Raw genomic sequence first — 24,267 nt, forward strand, 5'->3', positions numbered from 1 at the left:
AATCCCTATCAAGCTACCAGCCACATTTTTCACAGAACTAGAACAAATAATTTCAAGATTTGTATGGAAATACAAAAACCTCGAATTGCCAAAGCAATCTTGAGAAAGAAGAATGGAACTGGAGGAATCAACTTGCCTGACTTCAGGCTCTACTACAAAGCCACAGTCATCAAGACAGTATGGTACTGGCACAAAGACAGACGTATAGATCAATGGAACAAAATAGAAAGTCCAGAGATAAATCCACACACATATGGACACCTTATCTTTGACAAAGGAGGCAAGAATATACAATGGAGTAAAGACAATCTCTTTAACAAGTGGTGCTGGGAAAACTGGTCAACCACTTGTAAAAGAATGAAACTAGATCACTTTCTAACACCGCACACAAAAATAAACTCAAAATGGATTAAAGATCTAAATGTAAGATCAGAAACTATAAAACTCCTAGAGGAGAACATAGGCAAAACACTCTCAGACATAAATCACAGCAGGATCCTCTATGATCCACCTCCCAGAATGCTGGAAATAAAAGCAAAAATAAACAAATGGGATCTAATTAAAATTAAAAGCTTCTGCACAACAAAGGAAAATATAAGCAAGGTGAAAAGACAGCCTTCTGAATGGGAGAAAATAATAGCAAATGAAGCAACTGACAAACAACTAATCTCAAAAATATACAAGCAACTTCTGCAGCTCAATTCCAGAAAATAAACGACCCAATCAAAAAATGGGCCAAAGAACTAAATAGACATTTCTCCAAAGAAGACATACGGATGGCTAACAAACACATGAAAAGATGCTCAACATCACTCATTATTAGAGAAATGCAAATCAAAACCACAATGAGGTACCACTTCACACCAGTCAGAATGGCTGCGATCCAAAAATCTGCAAGCAATAAATGCTGGAGAGGGTGTGGAGAAAAGGGAACCCTCCTACACTGTTGGTGGGAATGCAAACTAGTACAGCCACTTTGGAGAACAGTGTGGAGATTCCTTAAAAAATTGCAAATAGAACTACCTTATGACCCAGCAATCCCACTTCTGGGCATACACACTGAGGAAACCAGAATTGAAAGAGACACATGTACCCCAATGTTCATCGCAGCACTGTTTATAATAGCCAGGACATGGAAACAACCTAGATGTCCATCAGCAGATGAATGGATAAGAAAGCTGTGGTACATATACACAATGGAGTATTACTCAGCAGTTAAAAAGAATTCATTTGAATCAGTTCTGATGAGATGGATGAAACTGGAGCCGATTATACAGAGTGAAGTAAGCCAGAAAGAAAAACACCAATATACTAACACATATATATGGAATTTAGGAAGATGGCAATGACGACCCTGTATGCAAGACAGGGAAAGAGACACAGATGTGTATAATGGACTTTTGGACTCAGAGGGAGAGGAAGAGGGTGGGATGATTTGGGAGAATGGGAATTCTAACATGTATACTATCATGTAAGAATTGAATCACCAGTCTATGTCTGACGCAGGGTGCAGCATGCTTGGGGCTGGTGCATGGGGATGACCCAGAGAGATGTTGTGGGGAGGGAGGTGGGAGGGGGGTTCATGTTTGGGAACGCCTGTAAGAATTAAAGATTTTAAAATTAAAAAAAAAAAGAAATTAAAATTAAAAAAAAATAAAAAAATAATAAAACACCCATTAGCATTAAAAAAAATAAAAAATAAATAAAATTAAAAAGGAAAGAACAATCATGTTGATGTATGGCAAAACCAATACAATATTGTAAAGTAATTAGCCTCCAATTAAAATAAATAAATTTATATTTAAAAAATTTAGTTCTATAGGTTACTACTTCATCAACAATACTAGCATTACTAAATGTTCTTCCCATTTGTTTGTGTGTATGTTTTCTTTTTCAAAATTTCAGATCATCACAAGGCACACAAAGCACTCAGTAGCTTAATCTAATTCTAAATAAAGATTTAGAATTCTTAGGAATAAAAAACTATCAGTAAGCATTAATATGCCTTATAAAATTATACAATTTGAATTGGAGGAATATAATAGCCACCTGAGGGTAGTTTTTTAAATATAGAATTATATTCACACCAAAATACAGTTAATAAAAACAAATTTTCATGCTTATTTTATTTAAATTTGGGAAGAGGAATAAAAATGGTGTTTTATTTAAAAATAAATGAGAATATTGGGATTTAAAGCCTTCTCTGCTTTCTTCCTTTGTTGCAATTTATATATGGAGTTTCTCTGTTTTATTTTCCAGTCATCCACTTCATTTTTTCAGCCTCCATACCGCCATAAAGTTGCTCAAGGGAAACAAGATCTTTATGCATCCAAACAAATCTCACTCTCAGATTTTACCCCTAAGGCTATCATACTTAAAATACGCAATCTGAAGACCAAAAGAATTTGCCAGTACCACACTTCATTTACAAGAATGATTACATCAAAAGTATAACCTAAAAATTTCTATCTTGCCTCTGATGACAAGAAAGCAATAATAGCGTATTCAATAAGAAAAAACAGAGGAAAATTCACAACTAATGCTAGTTATATTATGGTTCCTGTTTTCTTTATATTCTATTTTTTAACATGACTATATTACATTTAAAATGAAAATTTCATGTCTTTAACAATATTTTTTAAAACATTGAAAATGCTGTTTCTAAAAATTAGTCTTAAAAATATGTCATTGGATATGGTTTTATTCTTTTTAAAATCATTCTCTCAAAAAGATAAGCTAGTTCTAGCCTACCACTCCTAAACTGAATTATGAAAATACCTTAAGGATTTCAAGAAGAGCATGTCAAAATCCATCTGGTAAGCCAGAAATATTCATTAGAAGTGGCAAGATTGGTTCCTTTTTAAAGGCCACATTTTTAATAACTTTTTACTAAATGTATCTTATAATTTTAAAACAAGAAAGTTATACATTAAGGTTGAATCATGACAATTTTGTTTTATTTTTATCAATCCTATGATGAGTAATATAAATATTCCTAGAATTTATTCAGGTATAGGTTCTCTCAGATCTCAGATGTTATCACACATGTCCCAGGCAAGATGGCGAACTTTTCAGATGAAAAATTTTTGAAATTAGCTACTGGAAATTGACAACTTCCCAAGTGATAGCTTAGAAACTGTACACCTGAAACTCATCACCAGTTTTCTCAATTTACTGAATATTTACTGTAAAACTTTTATAAGTAGACATTTCCTAGGTACTGGAGACATAAAGAACTATGAAACACAGACTCTTTCTATTACTGTCCATTTGGTAGTTGCATCAGTTAGGCTATTTTCATTTGCAAGAATCAGAAAATTCAAGTAGTTTAAAAATTAAGATATTTTATTATTAATATCAATGAACAGATTTCAATTTTGATCAAGAATCTAGGCTGGCTTGATTCTTATGCTATATTTTCTTGTAGTGGTCAAAGGCTACAGTATTCCAGGTTTATATCTACATGTCACAAAAAAGAGCTCTTCTACATTTTTAACCATCAAAGCTCTACTTGGATATGATTTGACCAAACCAAATAATCACCATGGCTATGAATATATCCTGTGCTGATCTGCTTGGCTTTAGTTACTGCCAATCCCTGAGCCAATTTTTAAGATTATATCAACTGGCAAATATCAATCATTGTCAATCACTGAGGCTTGACTTGAAGCTAGTATCAGCTGCATATCATAGATACCAACCAAAGGCAGAGACTCAAAGGTATGCTGGGCAGGAAACAAATTTTATGAGAGTGGTCAATACACTCTCAATGTATTGTAACAGTGAAAAGTAACAATAGTCGTCAATAGAATGATGTCACAAAAATACTATGAACAATTCTGGAGGCCGAAGTCTTACATATGTTTTGGGTTTTATGACTTTGTTGGCTTATAAAGCATTGAATTTAATTCACATGCTGAAATAAATAATTATTTTGTAGTTTAGAAAGACAAAAGTACATATGAGAGACATATTGTTCTGGAAAGGAATCAGAAAAAGACCTTGAAAGGATTAGTGTGATGATACCTTGGCTTGCATGATTGAGGAATAAAGCATTCTAGTGGAAGAAATAGTTCAAGCAAAGAGAAGTGCAAAACACAGAACTTATTTTGAAGAATAATCTAACCTTAGATGATAAGAATCAATGCCTTAATCACATGTTATCTCTTCAAAGTGACTATGAACACAGACTCCTATTCTTGCAAGATGATGCATTAATGATTAACTGAGGCTTGTAGTTTTTGCTACAATTACACTTCCCTACCAAGATTGAATTAAAATTTTAAATTACACAGAAACTACGCACACAACATATTTTTATTTTTACAATATTTTCAAGGAATATTTGACAACATATTCACATAGGCCATCCCATGTATATTGTTTCAGCCAAACAATACTGCAGCCACCTGGTGCTTAGAGCTGAATCATTGGAAAAGGCCCTGATGCTGAGATAAAATGAGGGCAAGAGAAGGGAGTGTCGGAGGATAAGACAGTTGGATAGCATCACTGATTCAATGGACATGAGTTTGAACAAACTCCGGGAGACAGTGAAGGACAGGGAAGCCTGGCATACTGCAGTCCATGGGGTCACAAAGAACCAGATACGAATTAGCTACTGAACAACAACGTAGCAGAGATACTGAATGTTATTTTATTTAAAATCTTCCACTCAAGGAAGCCTGGAACTCTCTAGATCAATGACTTCCATATAGATATGACCACCTTATAGTTTATTTTTGTTGTTTTTCTAAAACAAGTTGGCTACTAAAATTGCAAAACAAGTTGGCTACTAAAATTACTTAGCATAATAAATTGTAAAGTACATTCTAGATAATATTGTCTCAGAAACTGTTATCAAGTTGAGTCTATCTGAGTTTCTTTTTTTAATTTATTCATGACCTTGGAATTCTCCAGGCAAAAATACTGCATTGAGTTGCCATTTCCTTCTCCACATACATCACATGGAAATGACAAAACTGAAGCTAACTTTTCTCTCATTTTACCATTTAATATTGTTTCTTCCTACCAAATCACTGCTCGAAAAGTGACCACCTGAAAAATAATTCAGTTAATTGATTCCCCAAATATGCTCTTCCAAGAATTTAGGATATATGTGTAAGTTTCAATTAACAGCAGTCGAACTATAAACAATCCTATTGAGGGGAAAATTAGAACTACAAGGAAACAAATTTTCATAATTGATCAAGAAAGCTACATCACTTTCAAAGTAATGCCCAAGATAATTTGTCCAGTCCTCCATTCATTTACATAACAAATTGTTTTTGAAAGTTTACTATATGCCAGGCATGATGCAAGATATGGGGTGAACAACAAAACTAAGACTGATTATTGTTTCTGCTCCAACACAGGTGACACTAGTTGGAGAAACAAAAAGGCTATAACAATACTAGCAGTTACATGAAATATGCAGGAACATACAGTACAGGTAACTAACTTGGGATTATAGAATTAAAGAAGCTTATCCTAGAATTGTTTTTAAATCTCAAAGCTGAGAAATAAACAATGATTACAGTTAGCCAATCAAAGAAACAGGATAACTATCAGAAATAAGGAACAGAATATGCAACGGCCTAGAAGCTAGAGAGCATGGTATAATCAGGAAATTTCTAGAACCTGAAATAACTTACAAAAGGGGATCAGCCAGGCTTTTATTATATTCAGTAGGTTACGTCCTACCATATTAAAAAGGAAAAAAAAAAAAAATTTAAAGAACTAGCCAACCATACCAGGAGTGTAGAGGGAAGTAGATATCATTCAATTCTTTCATATTCTACTGGCTATAACAGTTAGTGCTTTTTACTGCTAAAATTATTCTTCATTGGTTCAAGAAATTAAATTTAATTTCTTGTAGTTATTTAGGGAGGGGCTAAAGCTTTCTGTGCTGTGCTTAGTCGTTCAGTCATGTCTGACACTTTGTGATACCATGGACTGCAGCCCATCAGGTTCCTCTGTCCATGGGGATTCTCCAGGCAAGAATACTGGAGTGGGTTGCGATTCCCTCCTCAAAGGGATCTTCCCAACCTAGGGATCAAACCCAGATATCCTGCACTGCAGATGGATTCTGTACCATCTGAGCCACCAGGGAAGCCCAAGAATACTGGAGTGGGTAACCCGTCCCTTCTCCATGGGATCTTCCTGACCCAGGAATCAAACCAGGGTCTCCTGCATTGCAGGTGGATGGTTTACCAGCTGAGCTACAAGGGAAGCCCAACTAAAGTGTGGACAAGTACTAAACGAAGACAATAGAGCCAAATCTGCAATCACCCACTGACCAAAGAATCAAGTCCTATGGACATTTGTTCAATCTTGATACAGATATTTGAAGGTACAGACCAAATATGAACAAGTCTAAAGATAATGGACTGATTCGTTTCTTTAAAATTCTGGACCTCTTAGAGAATCACTGATCCAGCCTACCACCAAACAACTAGATTAGTCTAATGCTTGTCCCAAACCTTTTTATCTATCAAAATAGAATGAGCCCTCTTTTCTTCTCTAATATTATATTTTGAACCCCCAAATTATATAGAATCTACCAAGTTACTTTAAAAGATTAAATATAAGTTCTTAAACAATTGATCTCTATATTAAAATCATTTTTAAATAAAAGTCCATTGTAAAGGAATAAACAAATGTATATCATTATCTTCATTTAAGAAAAAAATAAGATAATGATAGACTTGAGACACAATTTAGTCTTTACTTAGAGCTCCAGATCTCATTTTAAAGATCTCACAATACTTCAAATTTAGTTTTGATATATAAACATGTAGTCATTAAAACTAAATTACCAAATAAGTTGTCTTCATAGACTTATATCACCTCATGGAAGTAGACAAGTTACACTTAGTGTTGTGCTTAGCTTCTGAAAGCTGACTGATAAAATTTCAGAACTTTTGCAAACATGTCAACAGCAGCCATGGATTAAGTATTTATACCATATAAATTAGCAAATTTTACAAATTAAAGTTGCCCCTACCCCAAGAACCAGATAGTAAACATTTACCAACACATGACTGGTTACATGCATTGGGAAGCATAAAAGAAAGCCAATCGCATTCATATTATACAACTGTTTATAAATCACATATGCTAATGAAATGCAGCTTAAAAAAAAAGCGTTCTCAGTACCTTCCCAAGATCACTTTATAAGACTGAATTAAATTATATTCTTATTGTCCAAGGCTCCCCTCGCCCCAACTACTATGCAATATGCAATGCAAGTGACAACGTTAAAAAGCTTTATTTCCAGATTTGTCTTTTCAGAAATTATCTAATGTGATTACTCCAGAATTTTGTGGTTTCAACCTATGTTTATCTGTAAATTTTATTTAGGCCACTCAACTATCTGTTAAGTATATCAATCTGGGAAAGAACATTGACCTTTCTTGCTAAAATTAAGACAAATATATATATATTATATAATATATACAATATATACTTATTACAATATATTATATTATTATTATATTATATTATTATGTAATAATATAATACAATAATTATAATATAATATAATATGTATTATAATATATAATATATAAAATATAATATGTAGATATATTACATATAATATATAATTATATATAATATAATAATATATTTATATATTAATATAGTATATAATATATTGATAATATTATATATTATATAATATTAATAAATATAATTAATTATATTAATTAATTATATTATATTATATAACAATATATAAATTATATATAATATATAATCTTATATATAATATATAATATATAACATATATAATATAATTATGTATTGTATATTATACAATGAAATATATAATATAATAATATATATTACAATATAATATATTACAATATGTAATATATATTATATAATATATATTATATATTATATAATAATATATTATATAATATAATAATATATAATATAAGATTATATATATAATCTTCTAAAGCTATAAAATTCAAACTTGGCAGGTCTTTAGATCTTAGTGAATAAGGAAAATCAAGCCAACTCTTGGTAAAGCAGTTAGTAATTCTTAAGCAACAATCTTGAAATGACATGTAAAAGTTTTTCTCTAAGTTTTAAGGTCAGGTGAGAAGATAAGGCTACTGCCATTGAGTTATACATTATATTAATATGCTGTAACCCAAAGCATAGAAAGCCAGCTATGCAGCTCACTTGGGCTCAGGTCAGATAGAAATGCAACAAATGGATGATTAAAAAAACTTAAAATTTCACTGCTTTACTTGCATTCATTCTTCATAAACTCAGAGCACAGGATTGAAATAATCAAGATTTAGTCCAACAGAAGTGCACCAATTCTGAGAATTATCAACTTTAGAAATTCTCTGGAAAATAGATTACCGCTAGAGTACATTAAAAAAATTAAGTGTCTTGCTGCTCATGATTTCAAAAGTTCTTTTCCTACATGAAGGACTTTAAAGAACACCTTTTAAAAGCATAATATATTTAAATAGCCACCCTAAAAAGCAGTCCTGATACTGTATGGAAAGGTCATCTTAACAAACACTAGCATTAAAGGATAACTCTCTCTGAGACATGTTGGCATGCACTACCTCATTCTGCTGTACATCTGGTCAACGAGGAAATGTCCAGGTCTTTATAAAAACCACATACACGTAGGAGTAACCCAGTCTACCAGAGAAGGCAATAGCAACCCACTCCAGTACTCTTGCCTGGAAAATCCCCTGAATGAAGAAGCCTGGCAGGCTGCAGACCATGAGGTCGTGAAGAGTCGGACATGACTGAGTGACTTCACTTTCACTTTTCACTTTCATGCATTGGAGAAGGAAATGGCAACCACTCCAGTGTTCTTGCCTGGAGAATCCCAGGGACAGTGGAGCCTGGTGGGCTGCCGTCTATGGGGTCACACAGAGTCTGACACAACTGAAGCAACTTAGCAGCAGCAGCAGCAGCAACCCAGTCTACTAATAAACCCATTAAAGGTATCCTTCATTGCTGTAACAGTGCTTTTGATCTCTAACATTTCTTTTTATACTTTTCTTAGGATTTCGTTTTCTGCTCAAATCACCCATCTTTTCTTGTGTGCTGTCTACTTTATCCACTAAAGTCCTTAGCATATTAGTCAGTTGTTGCTGTTCAGCCACTAAGTTGTGTCCGACTATTTACAACTCCATAAATTGCAGCATGCCAGGCTTCCCTGTCCTTCACCATCTCCTGTAGCTTGCTCAAACTCATGTCCACTGAGGCAGTGATGCCATCCAACCATCTCATTCTCTGCCACCACCTTTTCCTCTTACCCTCAATCTTTCTTAGAATCAGGGTCTTTTACAATGAGTAAACTCTTCACATCAGGTGGCCAAAGTAGCATATCGCTTCAGCTTCAGCAACCCTCCTTCCAATGACTATTCAGAGTTGATTTCCCTTAATATTGATTGGTTTGATCTCCTTGCTGTCCAAGAGACTCTCAAGAGTCTTCTCCAGCACCACAGTTCAAAAGCATCAATTCTTTGGTGCTCAGCCTTCTTCACAGTCCAACTCTCACTTCCACACATATCTACTGGAAAAATTATAGCTTTGACTATATGTACCTTTGTCTGCAAAATAACATCTTTGCTTTTAAATATGCTCTCTAGGTTTGTCACAGATTTTCTTCCAAGGAGCTAGATTTTCTTCAAATTTAATGGATACAGTCACTGTCTGCAGTGATTTTGTGCATGCATGCATGTGTGCTAAGTTGCTTCAGTCATGTCTGACTCTGTGTGATGCTATAGACTGTAGCCTGCGAGTCTCATCTGTCCATGTGATTTACCAGGCAAGAATACTAGAGTTGGTTGCCAGGCCCTACTCCAGGCGATCTTCCCAACCCAGGGATTGAACCCACATCTTTTCTATCCCCTGCCTTGGCAGGTGAGTTCTTTACCACTAGAACAACCCAGGAAACCCCAGTGATTTTGAAGTGCAGCAAAATAAAATCTGTCACTATTTCCTCTTTTCCCCATCTATTTGCCATGAAGTGATGGGACTAGATGTCATGATCTTAGTTTTTTGAATGTTGAGTCTTAAACCAGTATTTTAACTCTTCTCTTTAATCTTCATCAATAAGCTATTTAGTTCCTGGGGCTCGACAGAACTGGGCTCAGCAGGACATTTATTGTATCCTGTGGATTATTAATGGGAATGTTACCAGTGTTGCAGGGAATGCTACAGGAGTGTTTCAGATCCATTAAAACTCCTCACTCTCCTCCTAGACAAGGGAAGATGCTCTTACTGTATCTCTAAGACCCTAGGGTCTTCAGAGGAAAGGCCATGTGAAGACACAGCTAGAAGTTTACCATTGACAAGCTGAGAACAGACCTCTCACCAAAACCAATCCCACTGGCACCTTGATCCTGACTCTAGCCTCCAGAACTAGATCAAGTTCTGAACCTTTGAAGTGAGAACACTGACTCCAAGACCCTAGACTACCAGAGAACTAACCCTCAGTTCGGTTCAGTTCAGTTCAGTTCAGTTGCTCAGTCGTCTCCGACTCTGCAACCCCATGAATTGCAGCATGCCAGGCCCCCCTGTTCATCACCAACTCCCAGAGTTCACCCAAACCCACGTCCATCGAGTCGGCGATGCCATCCAGCCATCTCATCCTCTGCCGTCCCCTCCTCCTCCTGCCCACAATCCCTCCCAGCATCAGGGTTCTTTACAATGAGTCAGCTCTTTGCATGAGGTGGCCAAAGTATTGGGAGTTTCAGCTTCAGCATCTATCCTTCCAATGAACACCCAGGACTGATCTCCTTTAGGATGGACTGGTTGGACAACTAACCCTGCTGCTGCTGCAGCTAAGTCGCTTCAGTCATTTCCAACTCTGTGCGACTCCATAGACGGCAGCCTACCAGGCTCCCCCATCCCTGGGATTCTCCAGGCAAGAACACTGGAGTGGGTTGCCATTTCCTTCTCCAATGCATGAAAGTAAAAAGTGAAAGTGAAGTCGCTCAGCCATGTCTGACTCTTAGTGACCACATGGACGGAGAAGCTGGGATTTTCCAGGCAAGAGTACTAGAGTGGGGTGCCATTGTCTTCTCCGGAGAACTAACCCTAGGGAGTATCAAATAGTGAGAACTCACACAAAGAAAACCAGTTTAATATAAGACCTAGCATCACCCAACTACCAGTAGCACCCTGTGCAGGACACCTCATCTAAACATCAAACGAAACAAAAATATAAATCCAATCATCAGCAGACAGGATTACCATCTCACTCAGCCTTGCCCATCAGAGGAAAAACAAACATACAAAAACTCTGCACAAATCTCACCCTATAGGATGCTTACACAAACCACTGGGCTAATCTTAGGAGGGCAGAAACCAAAAGGAAGAAAGAATTCAACCTTGAAACCTGGGAAAAGGAGACTTACAAAAAGTAAAAATTTTTCATTAAAAAAAATAATGAAAAGGCAGAGAAATACTACACAAATGAAGGAACAAACTAGAAACATAGAAGTCCAAATAAATGAAGAGGAAATAGGCACACTACCTGAAAAAGAATTCAGAATAAAGATAGTAAAGATGATTAAAAACTCTGAAAACAAAATGGAGAAAATTCAAGATGAATTAATAAAGACCTAGAAGAATTAAAGAATAAACATACAGGAAAAAAACAACACAATTACTGAAATCAAAAATATTCTAGAAGGAATCAATAGCAAAATATCTGAAGCAGAAGAATGAATCAGTGAGCTGGAAAGTAAAATGGTGGAAATAACTTCTGAAGAGCAGAACAAAGTAAAAACAATAAAAAGAACTCAGGATAGTTTCAGAGGCTTCTGGGACAATATCAAATGCACAAACATTCAAATTATAGGGTTCCCAGAAGAAGAAGAGAAAAAGAAAGGATGTGAGAAAAGTTTGAAGAGGTTATAGTTGAAAATTCCCCAAAATGGAAAAGGAAACAGTAAATCAAGTCCAAGAGGCACAGAGTCCCATACAGGTTAAACCCAAGGAGAAACATGCCAAGACATACAAATCAAACTAACAAAGACTAAACACAAAGAAAGAATGTTAAAAATCAAAAAAGAAAAAGCAACAAGTAACATACAAGGGAAACTCTATATGCTTAACAGCTGACCTTTCAGTAGAAACTCTACAGGCCAGAGGGAATGGCAGGATATATTTAAAGTACTGAAAGGGAAAAATCTACAAACAAGATTACTGTACCCAGCAAGGATCTCATTCAAAATTGATGGAGAAATAAAAAACTTTTCACACGAGCAAAAGTTAAGAGAATTCAGTACCACCAAATCAGCTTTACAACAAACATTAAAGGGACTTATACAGTCAAGAAATACAACAGAAGAAAAAAGATCTACAAAATCAATCCCAAACAATTAAGAAAATGACAATAGGGACATATATAAAAATAATTACCTTAAATGTAAATGGATTAAATGCTCCAACCAAAAGACACAGACTGGCTGAATGGATACAAAAGCAAGACCCATATATATGCTGTCTACAAGAAACCCACTTCAGATCTCAAGACACTTATAGGCTGAAAGTGAGAGGACGGAAAAATATATTCCATGAAAATGGGAAGCAAAAGAAAGCTGGACTAGCAATCCTCGTATCAGACAAAATAGACCTTAATATAAAGAAGATTACAAGAGATAAGGAAGGACACTACATAATGATCAAGGGATCATTCCAAGAGGAAGACATAACAATCTATGCACCCAACAAAGGAACACCTCAATACATAAGACAAACACTAACAGACACGAAAGGAGAAATTGACAGTAACACAAGAATAGTAGGAGACTTTAACACCCCACTCACACCAATGGACAGATCATCAAAATACAAGATTAATAAGGAAACACAAGTCTTAAATGATACATTAGATGAGATGGATCTCAATATCTTCAGGACATTCCATCCAAATGCAGAATAATACACCTCCTTCTCAAGAGCACATGGAACACTCTCCAGGATAGACCACATCGTGGGTCACAAATCAAACCACAGTTAATTTAAGAAAACTGAAATCATATCAAGCATCTTCTCTGACCTCAATGCTATGAGACTAGATATCAATTACAAGAAAAGAAAAAACTGTAAGAAACACAAACACATAGAGATTAAAAAATATGTTTCTAAATAACCAACAGGTTACTGAAGAAATCAAAAGGGAAATCAAAAAATGTCTAGAAACAAATGATAATGAAAACACAACAACTCAAAACCTGTGGGATGCAGCAAAAGCAGTTATAAGAGGGAAGTTTTATAGCAATACAATCCTACCTCAAGAAACAAAAAAAACATCGAATAGACAGTCTAACTTTATACCTATAACAACTGGAAAAAAGAAGAAGAAGAACAACCAAAAAAAAAACCAAAAATTAGTAGAAGGAAAATAATCATAAAGACCTGAGCAGAAATAAATGAAAAAGAAATGAAAGAAACAATAATAAAGACTAATAAAACTAAAAGCTAGCTCTTTAAGAAGATAAAGAAAATTGACAAACCTTTAGCCAGACTCATCAAGACAAAAAGAGAGAAGAATCAAATCAACAAAACTAGAAATGAAAAAGGAGAGGTCACAACAGACAATGCAAAAATGCAAAGGATTATAAGAGACTATTATGAACAATTATATGGCAATAAAATGATAACCTGGAAGAAATGGACAGATTCTTAGAAAAGTTCAATCTTCCAAGACTGAACCAGGAAGAAATAGAAATTATGACCAACCCAATTACAAGCACTGAAATTGAAGCTGCGATAAAAAATCTCTCAAAAAACAAAAGCCCAGGACTAGACGGCTTCACAGGAAAATTCTATCAAACAGTTAGAGAGGAGCTAATGCCTATCCTTCTAAAACGCTTTCAAAAAACTGCAGAGGAAGGAACACTTTTAAACTCATTCTATGAGGCCACCATTACCCTGATACCAAAACCAAAGACAACACAAAAAAAGAAAACTACAGGCCAATATCACTGATGAACATAGATGCAAAAATCCTCAACAAAATTTTAGCAAACAGAATTCAGCAACACATCAAGAAGCATGATCACACCATGATCAAGTTGGATTTATTCCAGGAATGCAAGAATTCTTCAGTATATGCAAATCAATCAATATGATATACCATATGAACAAACTGAAACATAAAAACCATATGATAATCTCAATAGATGCAGAAAAAGCCTTTGACAAAATTCAGCACCCATTTATGATTAAAACTCTTCAAATAATGGGCATAGAAAGAACTTACCTCAACGTATCAAAGGCCATAGATGATAAGCCTACAGCACACATTATCCTCAATGGTGAAAAAAAGCATTCCCCATAAGATCAGGAACAAAACAAGGGTGTCCACTTTGACCACTATTATTCAACGTAGTTTTGGACAATGTAGTTAGCTACAGCAATTAGAGAAGAAAAAGAAATAAAAGGAATCCAGATCAGAAAAGAAAATTAAAGGTCTCGCTGTTTGTAGATGACAGGATACTGTACATAGGAAACCCTAATGATAGTACCAGAAAAATACTAGAGCTAATCAGTTAGTTTAGCAAAATTGCAGGATACAAAATCAATACACAGAAATCACTTGCATCTCTATATACTAACGATGAAAAATCAGAAAGGGAAATTAAGGAATCAATCCCATTCACCATTGCAACAAAAAGAATTAAATATCTAGGAATAAATTTACCTAAGAAAATAAAAGAACTGTACACATAAAATTATAAGACACTAATGAAACAAGTCAAAGATGACATAAATAAATAGATATTCCATGTTCCTGGGTAGGAAGAATCAATACTGTGAAAATGACTATACTACCGAACACAATCTCCAGATTCAATGTGATCCCTATCAAATTACCAATGGCATTTTTCAAAGAACTGGAACAAAAAATTTCACAATTCATATGGAAACACAAAAGGCCCCAAATAGCCAAAGCAGTTTTGAGAAAGAAGAATGGAGCTGGAATAACCAACCTTCCTGACTTCAGATCACACTACAAAGCTACAGTCATCAAGAGACTATGGTATTGGCACAAAAACAGAAATATAGACCAATGGAACAATATAGAAAACCAAGAAATAAACCCATGCACCTAGAGTTATCTTATTTTTGACAAAGGAGGCAAGAATATTACAATGGGGCAAAGACAGCCTCTTCAATAAATGACACTGGGAAAACTGGAGAGTTACCCATAAAAGAATGAAATTAGAACATTTCCTAATACCTTACACAAACAAAAGCTCAAAATGGATTAAAGACATAACTGTAAGACCAAAAACTATAAAAACTCTTAGAGGAAAACAGGCAGAACACTCGATGACATAAATCAAAGCAGGATCTTCTATGTCCCACCACGTAGAGTAATGGAATAAAAACAAAAGTAAACAAATGGGATCTGATTAAATGTAAAAGCTTTTGCAGAGCAAAGGGAACACTAATCAAGGTGAAAAGACAATGCTCAGAATGGGAGAAAATAATAGCAAATGAAACAACTGACAAAGGATCAATTTCCAAAATATACAAGCAGATCATACAACTCAATGCCAGAAAAGCAAACAACCCAATCAAAAAGCGGGGAAAAGATCTAAACATTTCTCCAAAGAACACAGACAGATGGCTATCAAACACATGAAAAGATGCTCAACATTGCTCAGTATTAGAGAGAAGTGTAAATCAAAACTACATGAGATATCATCTCACACCAGTCAGAAAGGCCATCATCAAAAAGTCTACAAACAAAAAATGCTGGAGAGGGGGTGGAGAAAAGGAAACACTCGCATTGTTGGTGGGAATGTAAATTGATACAGCCTCTATGGAAGATGATATGAAGATTCCTTTAAAAACTAGGAATAAAACTACCATATGATCAGCAATTCCACTCCAAGGCATATACCCTGAGAAAACCAAAACTGACAAAGACACAAGCATCAGTTTGTTCATTGCAGCACTATTCACAATTGCTAGGACATGGAAGCAATCTAGATGTTCATCAACAGATGAATGGATAAATAAGTAGTGGTACATATACACAATGGAATATTACTCAGCCATAAAAAGGAATGCATTTGAGTCAGTTCTTATGAGGTGGATGAACCTAGAACCTATTATACAGAGTGAAGTGAGTCAGAAAAAGAAAGATAAATATCATATTCTAATGCATATATATAGAATCTAGAAAAATAGTACTGAAGAATTTATTTATAGGGCAGCATCGGAGGAGGCAATGGCATCCCACTCCAGTACTCTTGCCTGGAAAATCCCATGGGCGGAGGAGCCTGGTAGGCTGCAGTCCACGGAGTCGCTAAGAGTCGGACATGACTGAGCGACTTCACTTTCACTTTTCACTTTCATGCATTTGGAGAAGGAAATGGCAACCCACTCCAGTGTTTTTGCCTGGAGAATCCCAGGAATGGGGGAACCTGAGGGGCTGTCATCTATGGGGTCGCACAGAGTCAGACACAACTGAAGTGACTTAGCAGCAGCAGCAGCAGCAGTGGAGAAACAGACATAGAGAATAGACTTATGGACATGGGGAGAAGGGAGGAGAGGGGGAGATGTATGGAAAAAGTCACATGGAAACTTACATTACCATATGTAAAATAGATAGCCAATGGGAATTTGCTGTATGGTTCAGGAAACTCAAACAGGGGCTCTGTATCAACCTAGCATGGTGGGGTGAGGAGAGAGATGGGAGGGAGATTCAGAAAGGAGTGGATATATGTATTCCTATAACTGATTCATGTTGAGGTTTGACAGAAAACAACAAAATTCTGTAAAGCAATTATCCTTCAATCAAAAAATAAATTATTAAAAGAAAAAGAGGCGCTTTAGTTCTTCTGTGATTTCTGCCATTAAAGTGGTATCACCTGTATATTCAAGGTTGTTGATATTTCTCCTGGAAATCTTGATTCCAGCTTGCACTTCACCCAGCCTGGCATTTTGCATGATATACTCTGAACAGAAGTTAAACAAGCAAGGTGACAATATATGGCCTTGACATACTCCTTTCCCAATTCGGAACCAGTCCTTTGTTCCATGTCCAGTTCTAACTGTTGCTCCTTGTCCTGCATATAGGTGTCCCAGGAGACGGGTAAGGTGGTCTGGTATTCCTATCTCTTAAAGAATTTACCAGTTTGTTGAAATCCGCACACAGTCAAAGGTTTTAGCAATAGTCAATGAAGCAGGAGTAGATGTTTTTTTGCAATTGCCTTACTTTTTCTATTATCCAGAGGATGTTGGTAATTTCATCTCTGGTTCCTCTCCCTTTCTAATTCCAATTTGTAAACATCTGGAATTTCTCAGTTCATGTACTGCTGAAGCCTAGCATGAAGGATTTTGAGCATAACCTTGCTTTGTTTTATATTCCCAATCTGATAATTCCAATATCCCTGCCATGTCTGGTTTTGATGCTTGCTGTCTCAAATTATGTTGCTTTGTGTTTGAGTATGCCTTGCAGTTTGTTTGTTTGTTTGTTTTTTCTTGCAGCTGGACATGATGTACTGGGTAAAAGGAACTGTGATAAATAGGTCTTTAGAAATGTGGTAGTAAGCAGTGGCAGGAGGGCAATCATTCAACAGTCCCATAATTAGGTCTCAGTCTTTTCGGGGTACAAGTCTTTAGAGCTTGTACCCACAGACTGTGAACTTCACAAATGCTTCTCAATTCCCCCTCCGTCTACCCATAAAGTGGGACAGGATTGCTGAAGTGGGCCAAAGTTAGATATTTCTCTTCTCTCATATGGAATCTAGGGCTGCCTGGAAAGGAATCAAATCCTTCCTGCAAAGTTAGCCTCTGATAAAAACCCCAGCAAAGTAGGCTCCAAGTATTTAGTCTCTCCTGAGGGCAGGCCTTCTTAAGAACAGAGTGCTATGGTAGTTTCATATGGGTTCCTTTCTGTCTTTTCCCCCTGGAAGCATAAGGAGTATTTTCTCCATTTATGGAAAACCTGATCAAGCTCCTGGAGATAATTCTCCTTATAGAATAGAGGACTCCTATGACCGGGTCCTCTAGAGTGTTTAAATTCTGGAGTTGTCCACTGAGTACCCAGCAATCACAGTTCAGGCTTTCCTACCCTGACACTAGTTCCCACATAGTTTCCACTTATAAGTCTATGCTCCAGGAAGCTGTAACTCTTTGTATCTGCCTATCTGTCTCTTGGGTCTTGGGCACAGGATTTATTCTTTGTCATTCCCTGTCTTACAGATCCAAGAAGAGTTGCTGATTTTTGTCTGCTCGATTTTTCACTTCTTGTTAGGATGAAGTGGTGACTTCAAGCTTCTTATAAGCAGAATAGGAAACCAGTGGAGCAAACTAATTTAGAGGTCTTTAGAGACAAAGGGAAAACCTATAACTTGACATAGATTTACTCTTCAGGTATGAATTGCCTTTTAGGGGAAAAAATCCACCTGGCCTTTGCCAAGATAGAATCAGATGGAATTGGAAAGGGAAGGAAAAAGGATAGCATCAGAAATGAAATAATAATAACAGATATAATATTATATACCTATACTATTTTATTTAATCCTTACAATAATCTGATGAAATAGGTGTTTTATCTCCATTTAATAGATAAGGAAACTGAGGCTTAATAGCTTGAGCAAGATCACAGGGATAATAAGCACAGCAGCAAAAATGGGGCTCTTTACCACTCTGTAATACTATGTTGCCAAAGTTTTCAAAAGAGTGAAAAAGGAACTAAATAAAAAGAATTACTATGGTAAGATTTTTTAGTAAATTCCTCAGCTTGTTATTTTCCTTATCCTGTCTGTTTCTCTGTAATAATTAGCAACAAAGGACATTAGAAACTGGTTACAATAAGACATATTTGTTTTGAAGTTTAGATACTACTCAAGAACCAAGTTTATAGAAAGTTCTCCCAAGGTGAAAAGTAGATGATGGTCAAATTAACAGGGTAAAAAAAAAAAATAGGCTCATTCCTTAGGAAATATAAAAAGTAGTCAGAAGAATATGGGACATTCATGTGGTCCAGGATATGGAACCTGAGCCCAGGAGTTAAAAGTCCTATGAAAGTTCCCCATAATAAACAGTCCTCTATACTGTTTCAGCATCTCAGCCTACAGTTGGACTATCAATTTATTTCTTAGGTCTGTGCATTTATCCATTCCTCCAAGTCATTCATTATCTGTGTTATAGTCCTGACTAATGTATTTGTGAGCAGGCATTCTTGCAACATACGGTTCCTTTCAGCCTTGAAGCCCTTCTTTATAAAATTACCCCTCTCCCAAGTCTGTTATGGGTTCACAACTGAGATGCAAACACGGACAAACAGGGAGTGACTCATAAAGACAGCCACTGAACAAAGAACCCTAACGTTCATAGTCTTGGGGTTAGATAGCCCTAATTAGGCATACCTCCCACTTCCTCCTCCCCTTGCCATTACAACCTATTGGAAGAAAGGTAGAAAGGAGGGAATGAGGGATAAAAGAATAAGACAAATTATTAAAAGTTACCAAATACCTTCCATGTTTCAGATGCTATGTTTTGACATGTCTGTGGGTTTTAAGTTCATTTAATAGTCACAAAGGACCTCAGACTTCCCTCTTGTAGTTTATTTTCCTTTGTCTTCAGAATTGAATATCCATTGCATAAAAAGTATATTTGAGTTAGCTTCTGATCAAGATAATATAATAAGTTTATGCTTTGATATTCCCCTCTGCTTTAATTACACAATGGGCAAAGTAGAAAAGCAGAAAAATAAAAGACATAATTGAAATCAGGTAAAATGTAAGCAGCTCTGTGGTCAAGACAGGATCTGAAAGCTGGAGAGTTTTAGAATCAAAAACAAGCAGTTTTCCCAAAGTTCTACTCCTATAATTGGTACAGATCAACACTCATGAAGACAGAGACTAAAACCTCCACTATTCACTGGCAACAAATAGGGGAATTTGAGTGTTCCCAAATACGTGAACTGTGAACTTCCAGATGTACAAGTGGTTTTAGAAAAGCCAGAGTAACCAGAGATCAAATTGCCAATATCTGCTGGATCATCGAAAAAGCAAGAGAGTTCCAGAAAAATATCTATTTCTGCTTTATTGACTATGCCAAAGCCTTTGACTGTGTGGGTCACAATAAACTGTGGAAAATTCTGAAAGAGATGGGAATACCAGACCACTGACCTGCCTCTTGAGAAACCTATATGCAGGTCAGGAAGCAACAGTTAGAACTGGACATGGAACAACAGACTGGTTCCAAATAGGAAACAGAGTACATCAAGGCTGTGTATTGTCACCCTGCTTATTTAACTTTTATGCAGAGTACATCATGAGAAATGCTGGGCTGGAAGAAGCACAAGCTGGAATCAAGATTGCTGGGAGAAATATCAATCACCTCAGATATGCAGATGACACCACCCTTATGGCAGAAAGTGAAGAGGAATTAAAAACCTCTTGATGAAAGTAAAAGTGGAGAGTGAAAAAGTTGGCTTAAAGCTCAACATTCAGAAAACAAAGATCATGGCATCTGGTCCCATCACTTCATGGGAAATAGATGGGGAAACAATGGAAACAGTGTCAGACTTTATTTTGGGGGGCTGCAAAATCACTGCAGATGGTGTCTGCAGCCACGAAATTAAAAGACACTTACTCCTTGGAAGAAAAGTTATGACCAACCTAGATAGCATATTGAAAAGCACAGACATTACTTTGCCAACAAAGGTCCGTCTAGTCAAGGCTATGGTTTTTCCAGTAGTCATGTATGGATGTGAGAATTGGACTGTGAAGAATGCTGAGCACCGAAGAATTGATGCTTTTGAACTGTGGTGTTGGAGAAGACTCTTGAGAGTCCCTTGAACTGCAAGGAGATCCAACCAGTCCATTCTAAAGGAGATCAGCCCTGGGTGTTCTTTTGGAAGGAATGATGCTAAAACTGAAACCCCAGTACTTTGGCCACCTCATGTGAAGAGTTGACTCATTGGAAGACTCTGATGCTGGGAGGGATTGGGGGCAGGAGGAGAAGGGGACGACAGAGGATGAGATGGCTGGATGGCATCACCGACTGGATGGACGTGAGTTTGAGTGAACTCCGGGAGTTGGTGATGGACAGGGAGGCCTGGTGTGCTGCAATTCATGGGGTTGCAAAGAGTCGGACATGACTGAGCGACTGAACTGAACTGAAAGAGTACTGAAAACATATATCTGATGCCTTGCCACATGAACAGGTGCAAAAGGGGAGAAAAGCTGCTTTGGCCATGTCTAAGACTGTGTCACAAGTGTCATCAGTCTGCACAATAGAAAAAGTTACAGTCACAATGTCTGAAACACTCAGGGTCCTGGGAGATACAATTGAATTCTGTTAGCAATAATCCACTGTAAGCCTCTAGCTTCTGTCAGCTTGTTTAAGTGGCCATATTAAGATAAACATTTCTTAATGTTGCTTTACCTTTAAGTTCTTAATTAACAGAGATGTTAATTAAATAATGGTTTCCCTTTGTTCTCATGGGACTCCATATCATTTCTTTGGGACTATCATCAAGGGACAGGAAGAAAGTTTAGAAAATGTCTTAAGTACCAGAATGCCAGCATTTTTGTTTTAATTCCCTGAGCCCAAATTTCCACAGGCAATCAAAGACAAGCAGATGACACATGCACATACAGTGGATTGCATTACAGAAGAGGAACTCTGAGTGTAGGGAACCCAAATTGTTATAACATGTAGTAAACATGGCTGCTCTTGACTCTAGATGAAGACATATTATACTGGAAAGTAAGAAAATCTGTCCTTTGCACCAGAAGGAAATGCTGTCTCTAATATCCAATCATGAACTTGATAAGCATCCATTTATGTCCTAAATAAACAGCAGTCAGTGCCTCATGATGTTCAAAAACATGAAGGACCCATGGATAATTGTCTTCCAACAAATAAGTAAAAAGATTATCAATATCATTAGTGAACTGTATGATATAATATACCCATTGTTGTTTCTTGTTTAGAGGCTAAGTTGTGTCTTGACTCTTTTGCAACCCATTGGACTGTAGCCCTTCTGTCCATAGGCTTCTCTGTCCATAGGATTTCTCAAGCAAGAATACTGGAATGGGTTGCCACTTCATTTTTTGGGTGTCTTCCCGACCCAAGGATCAAACCTGCATCTCCTGATTGACAGATCAGGTGGATTCTTTACCACTGAACCATCTGGGAAGTCCAGTTACATTCGGTTAAAAAATTAAAGTCTCAAAACAGAAAGTGTTGACTGAAGTATGTTGTTGTTGCTTAGTTGCTAAGACATATCTGACTCTTTTGTGATCCCATGGACTATAGCCCACCAGGCTCCTCTGTCCATGGGATTTCCCAGATAAGATTACTGGAATGGGTTGCCATGCCCTCTTCCAGGGGATCTTCCTGACTCAGGAATCGAACCCACATGACTTACATCTCCTGCATTAACAGGCAGGTTCTTTACCACTAGCACCACCTGGGATGCCTGTGTTAATCTCTATATCTAACCATAATATTTTTAAGCTTCAGTCTATATATAAATCTAGGAAAATAGTAAATGTTACATTCAACATCTCACTGCTCCCCAATCCATTCAGTTTAGTCTATAAGACCGTGATCATCCTCTTTACTCTGCCTTTAATATCATTCCATTCTCCATGGCTTATCTGTTATTTTCCTTTGCAGCCTGTATCAAGGCCTATTTCCATAATGAGATTTTCCTAAATCTTATCACTACGCTTTGCTCTAAAAAGCTTTGTCTGAATAAAAACATATTACTATCAATGACCAATAATAATTTCAGTGTTACATTTTATGGCACTCTATAGTTTAAAATCATTTACACATTATGTCACTAATATGACATTCAGGTGAAGATGAGCTACTGTGCAGAACTAATTTTATATCTGCTGACTCTAATATTTTGCATCTCCTCACACACTCAGCACTAAGATCTTTCAAAAAGTTCACATTTAAAGGTATACCTCAATATTGTTTTTTATAAGTATTTTCCTGGTAGAAGGCTTTTTTTAAGACTGAAAACCAAAAGATGTTTTATTTGCAAACATAAACTCATCAGTGATAATAAAAATGAAACATCTTGTGAAGTCTTGCCTGTGCAGCATGTTCAGTGGCCCTGTTCTGTCCAGGTACAACATAATCTGGTTGCCTAATAATGGGTAGATATGTAACAGTCCATAGAAAAACTCTGAAAGGGTAGAAAATGGTCAGTTACAACATTATCTATACTACACAATTCTTCTGACATACAGAAATGAGCATTCTAACAGAAAGACCCTATGCAAGATGATGGAGGATCCAATATAGAAAGATCCAATTAGAAGGATTCTATACACAAGCCTCTCACTTGCCAAGGGAGATCCATTCTGGCTTAAATCTAAATTTCTCTATACACAGTTTCCCCACAAGTTGGATTCACATGCTTAAAAGCCACGATCTTGAGGAGTCCTAATGGCCAAGGATTAGACTATGCAGGACAGGGGAAGATGAGAAGAGCAGAACTGCTCTCTTCCTTTTTCACTACAGAAATCCCGTTACATATAAGCTTTGTTTTTAAGGCCTAAATGTTAAGACTACTTAATTTAATCAGTTCCATGTAGGGGAAGACATATATTAGAAATTTCAGCAAATGAAGAGAACTACAAATTTCTATTATCAAAAAAAGATCTATTCAATAGCCATTTATTAATAATATTAACTCTTTGTTCTGCTTTCTGTTACTGTTTGTCTATCAGTGTGCATGATTCCTTATAGTTCTGGTCTTTGCGATCCCATGGACTATACAGGAATTCTCCAGGCCAGAATACTAGAGTGGGTAGCCTTTCTCCAGGAGATCTTCCCAACCCAGGGTTTGAACCCAGGTCTCCCACATTGCAGGTGGTTTCTTTACCCGCTGAGCCACAAGGGAAGCCCAAAAATACTGGAGTGGGTGGCCTATCCCTTTTCCAGAGGATCTTCCCAACCCAGGAATCAAACCAGGGTCTCCTGCATTGCAGGCGGATTCTTTACCAACTGAACTATCTGGGAAGCCCCATATTTCTGCTTACTTTGCAAATTACTTATAATAAATCATGTACTTTATATTTCTTCAAAATCTCTAATATAGCTATTTTAAAATTAGTTTAAAATATATGAATTTTTAAAAATCTTTTTCTTCATACAATTTTGGCTGTAGGAAGGATTAATAATTTTCAATGTCAGAAACCTGTTTCTAACTGTTAACTTTTATAAATAAGAGGGTGATTGGGGAAAAGAGAAAATAAGTGGATACCAGGTTGA

The sequence above is a fragment of the Ovis aries genome, chromosome 4 (assembly GCF_016772045.2).
Source record: "Ovis aries strain OAR_USU_Benz2616 breed Rambouillet chromosome 4, ARS-UI_Ramb_v3.0, whole genome shotgun sequence".
Classification (NCBI taxonomy): domain Eukaryota; kingdom Metazoa; phylum Chordata; class Mammalia; order Artiodactyla; family Bovidae; genus Ovis; species Ovis aries.